This window comes from Microtus oregoni, unplaced genomic scaffold, assembly GCF_018167655.1.
Source record: "Microtus oregoni isolate MIOR12 unplaced genomic scaffold, Mior012 000111F_ref0000342, whole genome shotgun sequence".
Classification (NCBI taxonomy): Eukaryota; Metazoa; Chordata; class Mammalia; order Rodentia; family Cricetidae; genus Microtus; species Microtus oregoni.
In genome coordinates, this window is record NW_024544729.1 from 2125681 (window position 1) to 2137969 (window position 12289).

A 12289-nucleotide genomic window follows, 5' to 3' on the forward strand; every position below is an offset into this window, starting at 1 on the left:
CTGTCAGGGAGATCCTGCAGCTTCGGAGCTGCAGGACCTGCCTCTTCATGTGCTCCTGCAAATTACAGATGCCATGAATGTTTAGGTTAACCGATTTATAGTCCTGGTTCTGTGCCTAGGTGATTATAGGATTGGTCAGCACCCGAGATATCTTCTATCCTCACCACCAGGGTAAACTCTACAGAAGTCTAAGGCTATAGGAACAAAGGGATGGGAATGGTTATCCTGCTGGCCTCTGTGCCAGCTCACCGTTACCACACCACTAAGTCCAGCTAGCTCTACTGTGTTGCCCAGGCCATGTGCAGGGGATCATCTGCAGAGTGTTGCAGTTGGTGAGGAACAGTGACAGCTCTCCCATTCTCATTACCTCAGGGTCAACTCTCCCACATGACAAAGGTGGTTGAGGATGGGGACCATCTCTCCCTCACCATTGCTACCGTATGGCAGCTAGGAGGCAGAACCAGGTCTCTCATATTTACATTCTTGGAGACAGGTCACCTATGTTCCTGTCAACAGGAACAGCTCTACTGTTGCTGTGGGAGCACATTCTGCTCCTTCAGCCAATAGCCTTTAGGATACCAGCCCACTTGTGCATGACCTCTTATACTGTAAAAAAACAGCAGTAACCATGTGCCTGTTCTCTTGCTTCTGGCTCCCGCTTCTGGCTGCTAGACTCTGTTCCTGTTTGCGCTCAGAGGACTGTCTAGGACAGTGATCTGTACATTTTCCCCTTTTACTATCCATAATTCTGAATTGGTTTGGGATTGTTTTGTGACTTACGCCTTCATACTCTGCCGCCAAGGTGAGATACAGGGCTTGATCTCCCGAGTGTTACAATTGGTGAAGGACTGAGTCAATTCTCCTGCTCACTGAAAGTGGTGAAGGGCAAGGGGCGGCATCTCTACCTAAACCATATGGCAGACAAGAGATGTGGAGCCAACTCTCCCACTCTCAAGTCCTCAGGGCCAGCTCACCTTAAGACAGCTCACCTCAGGCCAAATGAACAGGGTGAGCTCTACTGTGCTGCTCAGGCAAGGTGTAGGACCCATTCTCCTGAGTGCTACAGCTGGTGAGGGGCGGGGCAATATGATGGGAATCATTCTTTCTCTCTCTTTCTGTTTTACCACACCATATATTTGCTCACCATAATAGTGCCCAACCACCTAGCTCTGCAAGAAACTGGGCAGTCCATGTTTTCTCCTCACTGCCTGTACAGGCTGCCCAGGCTGGTGTGTGGGTCTCCTTCTCCTGCTCAGTCTTAATGGGACTAGGCAGAGTCATCTTTCATTTTCTTAATCAACCAAACATTATTGGGAATCTATTATTTTCCCTATATTTTATGACTATATACTTAGTGATAATGCCCTAATTCTAGTCTATTTCATAATAATATAATTCCATGTATGCTTTTTCAATAATCTATTAGATTATATTTTTGGCAATAGGATTGCATATGTTGTGTGTAAAAATTATAATTTTTCCATAGAAGATATTTTTTCTGAGAGAGTTCGTCATATTTTCACGGAAAAAGAAATTCAAGGGTCAACTAGTTTAACCCAGATCTGAATTAATTTAAAAACTAGGATTAAATCTTTCTCATATTCTTTTTGTTTTCTGTTTGTTTTTGATGTATAACTCTATTTAGGAGGTACTGAATTTACTTGGTGTTCTTCTCAACTTCTAAATGTACTTTAATTATAACATTTTTAATCACCAATTCTGGTTTTCAGGCATATTTGTGTGCATGTGTGTGTGTGTGTGTGTATATGTGTGTGTGCGCATGTTTGTGTGTGGTGTATCCATATATTTTTATATAAAAGGAGTATGTGGAAGAAAGGGTTTGATGTTGGCGTCTTCCATTTTACCTTTCTTCTTTTCTTCCTCTTCTTCTTTCTTCTCTTTTATGCCCTCCTCCTCTTCTTTTTGAAACACTTCTCTCAGTAAATCCAGAGCACACCATTTTGGTTAGGTTGACAGCCTAGGGCTCCCAGGATCTGCTCATTTCCAGCACTGTACTACCTGGGTTTCATGCATGTACTGTCATATCTTGATTTTCTCAGGATGTTGAATAGCCAAACTGAAGTCCTTGTTCTTGTTTTTATATTTTATTTTTATGAATATGTGTGTTCTTCTCAAATGTGTTTCTGTGTACCAGGTGTGTACCTGTGACCCAGAGAAGCTATAAGGTTTCTGAAGCCATGGAAATGGAGTTATCGGTAGTTGTAAACAAATATATGGTTGCTGGGAAACAAATTCTAATCCTATGGAAAAGCAGAAAATCCTCTCAACTACTAAGCCATCTCTCCAGATTCATTCTTGCACAGAAAGCACTTATTCACTGATCTATCTACCTCTTACGAAGATGCATGTTGAGTCTTGTCCTCTCTTCACTACATTATTGATAAGAATTCTGTGTTGGGCTTTCCTTAAATAAAAAAAAAATAGCTATAAAAGACAACTACTCCAATATCTCATACTCCTTGTGTTTTCCTTATAATTTAATAGTAACATGAAGTAGGTACTCTGTCATTTGAATATGAGTGGACCTGCTTCAATTTGGGAACAAATCTATGTCATTCCTGCAACTAAGTTATAAGAGAAATATGACTTCTTTACCTGGCACTTTTGTGATATTCTCTATTGGAATTAAGATACCATGCTGCAAATTAATCACTCACTCTTACATAAATGCCATAGAAGAGCACTTAAGGCTCTGTTCTATACTAGTAGCTAGCATCAACTAGCAGACATTGAAGTGGAGAAGGGAGCCTCAATAGGTTTCAAGTCTTTAGTCATAAAACACCTTCAGCTGTGATCAAGGGTGTGGTTCATTTAAAGCTTTCCCAAATGAAGAGAATTATGAGAAAGTTAGCATTGCTGTTGTTTTAACTTCTTGGTTTTTCAGGTATCTCATTATTTATGAATAGAAAATTTAAGCATGCAACTTTTTGCTTAGTTTTTGCTCATGACATTTGAACAAATACCCTGAGGACAATACTTCCAAATACTAGGAGTCACAGTTCTGTCTCCCTCTTTTTAACGGAATCTCAGAGGTATACATCTTGGCTGCTTTATTGCTCTCAATCTCCAATCTTTGTTTTTGCAAGCCCCAGGGGATTGCCAAGTCCTGTGTTGCCTTCTTTGCTTCTTGACTGCAGCCTTCTGACAGAATTCTTGGCATCCTTCCCAGTTCTAAGAAGTAGCAGGTGCCAGAAAATGAAAAGGAGCTTAGAAAATGTTGGCTCACCTCCCCACACATCACTTCACTCAGGTATCCCAGTCTCTGAAGCGGATATTTTACATTTATTTTTCATTCTTGTCTTTGGCTACCAATAATAACACTGGTTGCACACAATTACTATATCAGAGTCTACAATAGAAGTTTGTATTACATTTTAAAATATCACCCTTGTGTTAAAATATAAAGACCAAATTTCATAGAGACAAGCTTAGAGTGATGAGCAGCAGTGTAGGTGGGAAGTAATGATGGATGTTGTTGTAACAAAAACAAAACTAGAAAAGACAATAATAATAATTAGCAAATGATTAGCATACATACTTTGCATGATGTGGTTTTAGTTTAGGAGAAAAAGAGAAATACAGGAAAGCATGTAAAAGTCTAGCATAAATAATAGGGTACATGCTAAGGTGCTTCATTGAGTAAGATGTTTATATAAAAAAAATTATCCACTATGAATCTATTTTAAAATGGAGATTTTTACAGTTGAGATATGGTTTGCCTTTCTAACAGGAAATGGAAATTGCCAATGACCTCAGAACCCTCAAAAGCAGCCTGGACAAGAGACAGAAAGAGTGTTGGAAGGCTACAGAATACCCATGGCATTTTTTTATACAGAGTTGAGTTAAAATTATTCAAGAAGAACACACAAAATAGAAAATGATGCATGACAAGATGAAACAGACTTGCTTTCTAACTTTTCATCATGAAGTGATATGTACTAAAACACACGAATCAGTTTCATGGTTATACACTTAATTTCTCGTATGTTTTGTATCCAATATAAATTTATATTATCATCACCTGATGTGTAGAAAACATTTTTAAATGAAAAGAATAAAACACCTTGATAATGTTATGATTCAAAGGGAAATAAAACAGCTTCCTGTGCTTCTCAATTTTAAACAATATAAAGTGGCTAAAGTACCTTGGGTAAACCATTACTTGTTCATATTATAAGCCAAGCTTATGATCTTGATTGCCAGGACAAAGAAAACACCCCAGAAAAGGCACAGGTGTATTTTCAGTGAATTCACTTCCAAAAAAAGAAAATCAACTTACTAGAAATATTATGAACTATAGATAAAGCAGCAGTGACAAATAAAGGGAGAAAGTCTGGCACTATAAAATCTTTATCGTTTGAGCTGAACATCAGTTTTCTGAAAGGTAATAGATTATATCCCTTTGTCTAGTCTACTATTTGAACCAATCAAGTAGTTTTAATTGATTGATGAGAAATATACTAGAATTAGACTATTTTAATTCTATTCACACTATGACATATTATTAATTCAGCATATTTCAAGCATTGAATAAATTCTTATTCCAAAACAGATAAAAAATTATATCAAATAATGATATGGAAAATGAAGTAATATGGAAATATATATGGCATACTATGAATGTCTTTACCAATATACTGCCCATTATTATTTCTTCTAGTTATAGAATTCTTAGTTTCTGTTATACATGAAAATCTGTTCATATATATATACTTCTGGAAATTGGCGAGACTACCTTAACTACAAGGGCAAACAATTGTCTTACTCTGAATTGTGTTCATTACATCTTGCCAGCCAGGGAGATTGATCCAAGTAACTAGAAATAAGAATCAGCTCTATTATTAACTAAATATTTCCAGTGACACCACAAAATGGAAATATGACATCAATATCTTATCTTTTCTATCTAACATTTTCTTCTAATCTGGTAACTACCTTTCTCCTCTTTGCTTTCATGAGATTTATATTTTTTTAAGATTTCATATAATGATCTTTCAGAAGTATGCACACGAATATAACTTCCACAGAAAACAAATATTATAATCTTTGCCATCTAGCCAAAATTTTTTGACCTCTGTAGACATAGTCATCTTCCTGTACCTCTATCTACTAGGAATAACTAAAATTCTGCTACTCTGAATTTTCCTCTTCTAAAATTTTATAACAATATAATTATTAAAAGTATAAATATTTGTGTATGAGTTAGATAAGCATTATTTCTAATCAAGTAGGTACACATTAAAGATGAATATATGTAGGTGAGGAAGAGTTCCTTAAGCACTTCTATACCAAATATCTTTTGGGGTTTCCATATATATGTATCTGTTTATGTATTGAATTAATTATATATAGGGTTGTATGTAGCTATCCATAATATACCAATTCATTTGAGTCAATTTAAGCTATGAAATATGCAATCAATTCATAAATGCCATTGTCATGCATAACAATAAACAAACATATCTATTGTTCTCATTTCACAAAATGTAAGAAATACCACTTCTAAAACATACCTCAATTTCATATTTTTCATATGCTTGCTTATTATCTCTCTGGGTCATAAAGAACACATCTTCAGAAAAGTCAGAATTCCCAAGAATTTAGTAGCACGATTATATTTGATTCTGTCTCAGAGAGATATCATGCTTTTTAAATAAACTCCTTGATCATATTTAACTATTTATAATCTCATTAATGACAAATGGAATGAACAGCTTTGAGTAATCTATGACAATCAGTTGTAACATGCAAGGACATATAAAAGGAAGTAAAAAGAGCTCACATTTTAGTTTTATACAACCTCATCTTACAAAGATGAGGTTATAATTTATAAAAAAAATAGTTATATTACAAATAACTAATTATACAAGGACCAACATTTTCCCTTTGCCTTACCCAGGAATGCAAGTGCATCTGAGGGATAGAGATTTGGCTTCTGCTTCCTGTTCCTGAATATAACCTGAATTCAAACTTTAGCACTCAGATCCAGCAGCTAACACCTCCTGTTACTCCAGCTTCATGGGGTACATGTCCCTTTATGACATACACAACTATTGCACATATGTACATTTATATGTGTATATATATGTACATATTAATATGAAAGCTCATTTAGGAAAAATGTTTTAATCATTTAATCACTTTCAAAATGGTTTTAGAGCTGATAGCAGAGCCTGCATGGCCCTGTCCAAGGTCCTCTGCATGCATGCTATGATACTGTAGCTTGAGTTTTTGTTGAACTTCGAATAATGATAGTGGCAGTGTCACTGTCAAATTTGCCTGCTTGTGGGACATTTTTCTTCTTGCTGGGTTGCCTCATCCAGTCTTGATATAAGGCAATATACCTAGTCTTATTGCATCTTCTCATGCCAAGTTTTGTTGATATCACTGGGAGGCCTGCTCTTAAAAGAAATGAAGGAGCATTGGATCTAGGGGCAAAGGATGGAAGAGGAGATGTGGTGAATGGGAGGGAAAAGAGGCTGCAGTTGGGTTATATTCTATGAAATAAAAATAAATATATAAAATTATACATATTTTAGTTATATGTAATTTTAGATATAACTATATATTACATATAAACAAATTTCATTTATTTATGAATATTGTATGTATGTGTATATATAATGTTCTTAGAGCATTGGCAGTAAGGTAGAAAGTCCATATGAGTAGAAGCTGAAATTCTTATATCTGCACAATGAAAGATCTTTGAATAATTAATAATAGCAGAGGTGGATTATAGTAAAATCCTTTTCTTTATATATTCTATATTCCTCTGTGTCAAGATTCAGGCTTATGCTTGCATTAGATTGAATTAGCTAATAATATATTTACAGTCCACTTGATTAAAGCAGTTATCAGGTTGAAAATGTGGAAAAGCAATAGTTGAATCCATTTAAATATAATTTGTCTATGGTTGAAATGATGTTCTACCTTGTTAAGGATTTGATTAGAGGAGCAATGCATCTAAAATATTTGAGAAATGTTTTGTAGAAGCAAGGTTCTAAATTAGTTAGGGATAAAAGATGGGTCAACAAGAAAACAACCACACTGGAACAAGCCCTTCTCTATTTTGTTTTGACGAACAAGAATTAATGCTCTTTAGAAGGCTGCTGGATCAAAAAGGAAGTGATTTTTTGCATCTATGCAGCAAATATCATATATCATTTTTAAGCTATTGCCAAGGTTGCCTAGAAACAGGCAATATTGAGACTACAGTGCCAGTGAAAGTGTGTAGGAAAAATGAATCTACTGCAATTATATCCAAGAAGGCTTTTCACAAATATCCGTAAAATACAGGTGCTGTTATTTTAATACTTTGTTGTTAGAGCTTATGTATATACTAATGAGTCCTATAATTTTTCCCTTCAATTAGATGGACTTTATTTTGATGAGCTAATTATCAATGATCTGGGTGAGATTTGGATTGATTAGTACTTTGAAATAATTGAGAAATATGCTTTCAGTGTTGACAATATTTCTTTATAAGAACCTGTAATTCAGATTAAAAAATTCTCAAAAGGAAACAATGGACAAAAATTATGAAGTACTTTGTCAAACTGAGTCCTGGATCATTCTACAAAGTTATTAAATTAGGCTAAGCAAAGAACTAGGACTTGTATAAAAATTAAACCCACAAACACCTCTTGAATGTTTTTTTATGTACCAGAAAGTGTTCTAAATGTTAATTGTTCATGCACACAAAAAGTCCTAATAAGGCTAATATTCCCAAAAAAAAGTTTGACTTAACACATTTATTTCTTAGTTATTCAGATTAGCATCTGCAAAAGCAAACTTGGGTGTACAGGTCTAGTATCAATAGCATCCTCAGTATTCCTACTGCCTTACCCTTATCTACTACAGTAGTGTATGCTATGAAATGCACATAGTACAGTTTAGTTAATAGAATTTTACAGTGACTAAGAGTAGACATAAAACTCATAGAAAAGAATGTACTTTGCTCATGGAAAGTGTTTGATCTGATTCAAGCACACATGCACACATACACACACAAACACATACATGCACAAACACACACACACACACACACACTCACTCACTCACTCACTCACTCACTCACTCGGAATTTACTATGATTATGTTAAGGGAATTTCTACCAGGTGTTTAATGGACACAAAGCAACAATTAACAATTTTCAGTGACTTGTTTGTCTATCATCCATCTACTTACTGGGTTTTGACTACTTTCATTAAGTATTAGGTTAGTGTATACATTAACTATTTCCATCACCATATTTAGATACATGATTAACCTAAAATATTTTAGCTATCCTTTTCTAATAACCTCTCTGTATATATAAAATTGAGGGAGGAGGAGAGATGACTCAGAGGGTAAGAGGACCTGAGTTCAATTCCCAGCAACCACAATGTGGCTCACAACCATTTATAATGAGAGCTGGTGCCATCTTCTAGCATGCAAGTGCACATGCAGGCAGAATACTGTATACCTGAGAAATAAATAAATCTTTAAAATAAAATTGAGAAATTTATATGTCATATAGGCATGAATAAAAAATGACTGTCATAAAATATTCAAGATAACTCTCTTCAGTTACCACTGAATTTTCTTTTTACATTCCACTGTTCATTTTTTCTACTGTCAAAAATGCTTTTGCAACATCTTATTTGTGCCTTGAAATGAGTACTAAAATATGTAAGAAGATGTTCTTTTAAATACATGTAATTTTAGCATTGAATTTAAAACAAAATTAACATCCATTATACTGTTAAAAAGCTTTTACCTCTTTCCAACTTTGTTTGAAAAATTATTAAACTTATTTTCCATGGTTATGGGATAAATTCAGCTTCCATAAAATTAAAGGACAGCTACTTTACACTCTGTTGGATGCTCATGCACACGCATAACATATTTTGTATGTTCTAATAAAAATTCTTTTCGTTTTTAAATAAAAAGGTGTTTATCTGGGTATACAGTTGTAGAGGGTTAATTAGAGTCCATGATGATAAAGCAAACTCATGGCAACAAAAAAAGATCCTTTAATGGAAAATTTGTTGTTGCTTTGTTTTATTGTATTTGAGGCTGAAGTTAAATGGAGAACTGAATATTGGTTAAGATCAAATACACTGGTATTCAGAAACATGAGAGTAATTTTTTCCTTGTGTATTATAACTTTTACTAGAAACATTGAAAAATATCTAAAATTTTTAAGTCAAGCATCTGATTTCTGTTTGATTGTTTTTAAGTTTTTATTTCGAAGCTTTTCTTCTTTTACATTCTAACCACAGTTCCTTCTCCCTCCCCCTACCTTCACTCCACCACACCCCTATCTACTCCTCAGAAAGCATAATGCCTCCCATGGGGAGTTAACAATACCTGGCACATCAAGTTGAGGCAGGACCTGGTCCCTCTCCCCTGTATCAAGGCTGACCAAGGTATCCCTCTATAGGAAATGGCCTCCAAAAAGACAATTCATGTACTGGGGATAAATCCTGGTTCCACTGCCAGTGGCCACACAGACTGCGCAAGTCACATAACTATCATCCACATTCAGAAGGCCTAGTTCGGTCCTATGCAAGTTTCCCAGCTATCAGTCCAGAGTCAGTGAGCTCTCACTAGCTACAGTCAGCTGTCGCTGTGTTTCTGCATCCTGGTCTTTACCCCTTTGCTCATACAATCCCTCCTCCCTCGCTATGACTAGACTCCAGGAGCTTGGTCCAGCTGTGAATCTATGCATCTGTTTTCATCAGTTATTGAATCAAGGTACTATCATGACAATTAGGGTCAATCTGACTACTGGGAAAGACCAGTTCAGGCGCCTTCTCTACTCCTGCTAGGGGTCGTAGCTAGGGTCATCCTTGTGAATTCGTGGGGAGGGGGAGAAGGTTCCCTAGCACCAGATTTCTCCCTTACTGAGCCAGGGCAATAGTACAAGCACCAGGGAACACATGCAAACTCACAATGAGTAATCAAAATTGGCCAATAGCTGTCAGCAGACCAAAAGCATGCTAATTAATGACACTCACTCCTAGCCAATCACAACACACTAGCAGTGACTGCCAATTTCAAAAGAACCAACCAGAAACGTTTCTGTGGCAGTTTAATTTCCCTAACCCTATAACCACCCCCCTCCAACTTTTTTTATAATAAAGACGCTCTGCAATGGAATCTCTCAGTGACTGTATCATGTCTTCTTGGCCTCTGACCCCCATCCCGAAACAGCAATTGGACAACAGGAAACAGCAAAAGCCCATAAAAATGTAGAAACTACAATATAACTGGTGCCCGACCTGGATAAATCCTGTCTTTTTGCTCTCTTTTTGGGTTTTCCTTACTCTCTTTGGGGCATTTTTCTTTTTTTGGTTGCTGCCCCAGCTGCTGTCCCCATCCTGATACTCCATTGGCATCTTGAGTCTGCCCACTTGGGTTGATTTGGTAAGTTGACCCGTTTTCGTTTTCTAAGCCCTTGGTGAGTTAGGGCTTTATTTCCTATCCTTACATTTTATTTTCTTTTCGTTTTGCCATCCTAGTCAAGATTTGTCCTGGTACCTCCACATAAGGGCTCACCACCCAGGAGGTGGAACCAATAAGGGACCCGCTGATAGGTCCTTTTCAACCAGAGATACTGTATGAGCATATGGCCACAGCCTAACAAAGCATGGAATTCTCTCACTGAAAGCAGTACACCGGGTCCGCAAACTTTGCTTTCCCCTTTTTTTTTCTGTTCAGTCCTTGTCCTTGCACAGACTCCCGTGGTGGCCTGAGAACAACTGATTGTTTAAAGACTCTCTTACTTTATAGAGAATCCCAATCACTCTTCAGAGAGTATGCTGTCGGACATCCTCCCCTAGTCTCTCTGCTCAACTAATCTGGTTACAGGACCACCTGTTAAAGGCCATTAAGGCAATGGCTGATCTCTTAATTCTTGGAAAGGCTTTGGCCTTTTGACTGTGGCTGAATCCCCTTTCCCTTCTATGATTAGAACTTTCTCCTCAGAGATGGAAGATGCTTCTACTAGCTTTGCTACTTCCACTAACTTAACCCTGGAGCTGAGCGTGAGGACCCAGATATAGTTGTTGCCACTCACCTCATATTTCCTGGCCACTTTCTTCTTTGCTGCTGCTCCTCACAGTATCTGAGTGGAGCCCATCATGAATGGTGCCTCTTGCCCAGAGCATGGGGCCTTCCTTCCTCCAGCAACACTGCCACCACTTTCTTCCCCAAGCTGGCAAGAGTTCTGGGTCCAGTGTGAGGGCTTGCCCACCATTTTCATCTCTACCTGACCTCCCACCTACAATACACAGAGCCTGGAGAAGCTACCTTTTCTGGCTGTTTTTGCTGAGCTATTCTTGTAGCACTTGTGGTACAGACTTTGGGCTCACTTCTCCCAACTGTCTTAGCCCCATTGATCCCTGGTGTGGAGTTTTCACCACCACATGACTTGTTCCTTGACAGCTTCAGGGTGGACAGGACCCTGGCTGTGTTGGTCCCATCTCTATCTTCTGAAGACTTAGCTATTCCCCTTTCTACTTTAGTCTCTTGTTCCTTTGCAGCATCCTCAAAACCGAAGCTCAAGATATGTGTTTCCCTCTGTCCAGTAGATCACTCAGTCAGAAATTCCATATGAGGTATCCTGCAGTGGTGAGGGGCCATTGACACTTCTTCCCTAGCTGGGTCTCTGGAGATCACCCCAGATCCTCCAGTCCTATGTGGAAAGAGTAACTCCTACTCCTCTGGTGGTGCTGGGACAGTAGGTAGGGGATTGACTAGTGGCATAACCTCTGGGGAGTGATGGACTCACCACTTTGAGAGGTTGAGACTGAGTCATGGATGGGGAACCTTGAAAGATGGAGCAAAAATGGTACAGAGAGAAGAGTTGCTCAGTTTTGTGAGGTCTGCAGAAGCTGCCCCTGACCCAGTAGTAGTGGGTTGTGAAGGAGAGGCAGCTGGGCTGACATCAAGTGGAGGAGGGTAATCTCAGTGGCAGAAGTGTTGCCTACTGCTCCAAAGTGAAGAAGGCACTGGCTCCCATGGTGTCTTCCTAGTACATCAAAATGAGACAAGATGTGGTGAATATGTACCTATTCAACTTCCAGGGCAGGATCAAGCACCTTCATTTGTCACTGAATGAGGAGGGTCACTCCTGGGTCTACCATGTGTTGTTCCAGTTTATTTTCAAAATGTTTGAGCATTTCAGAGTGCATCCCAGCCCTGTAGAGCCTGGAGGCTCCAGTGATGTTCTCCTTGTCAGCTTTGTGCCCTACCAGAGGCAACAGGGCCAGGATCTGGTGGG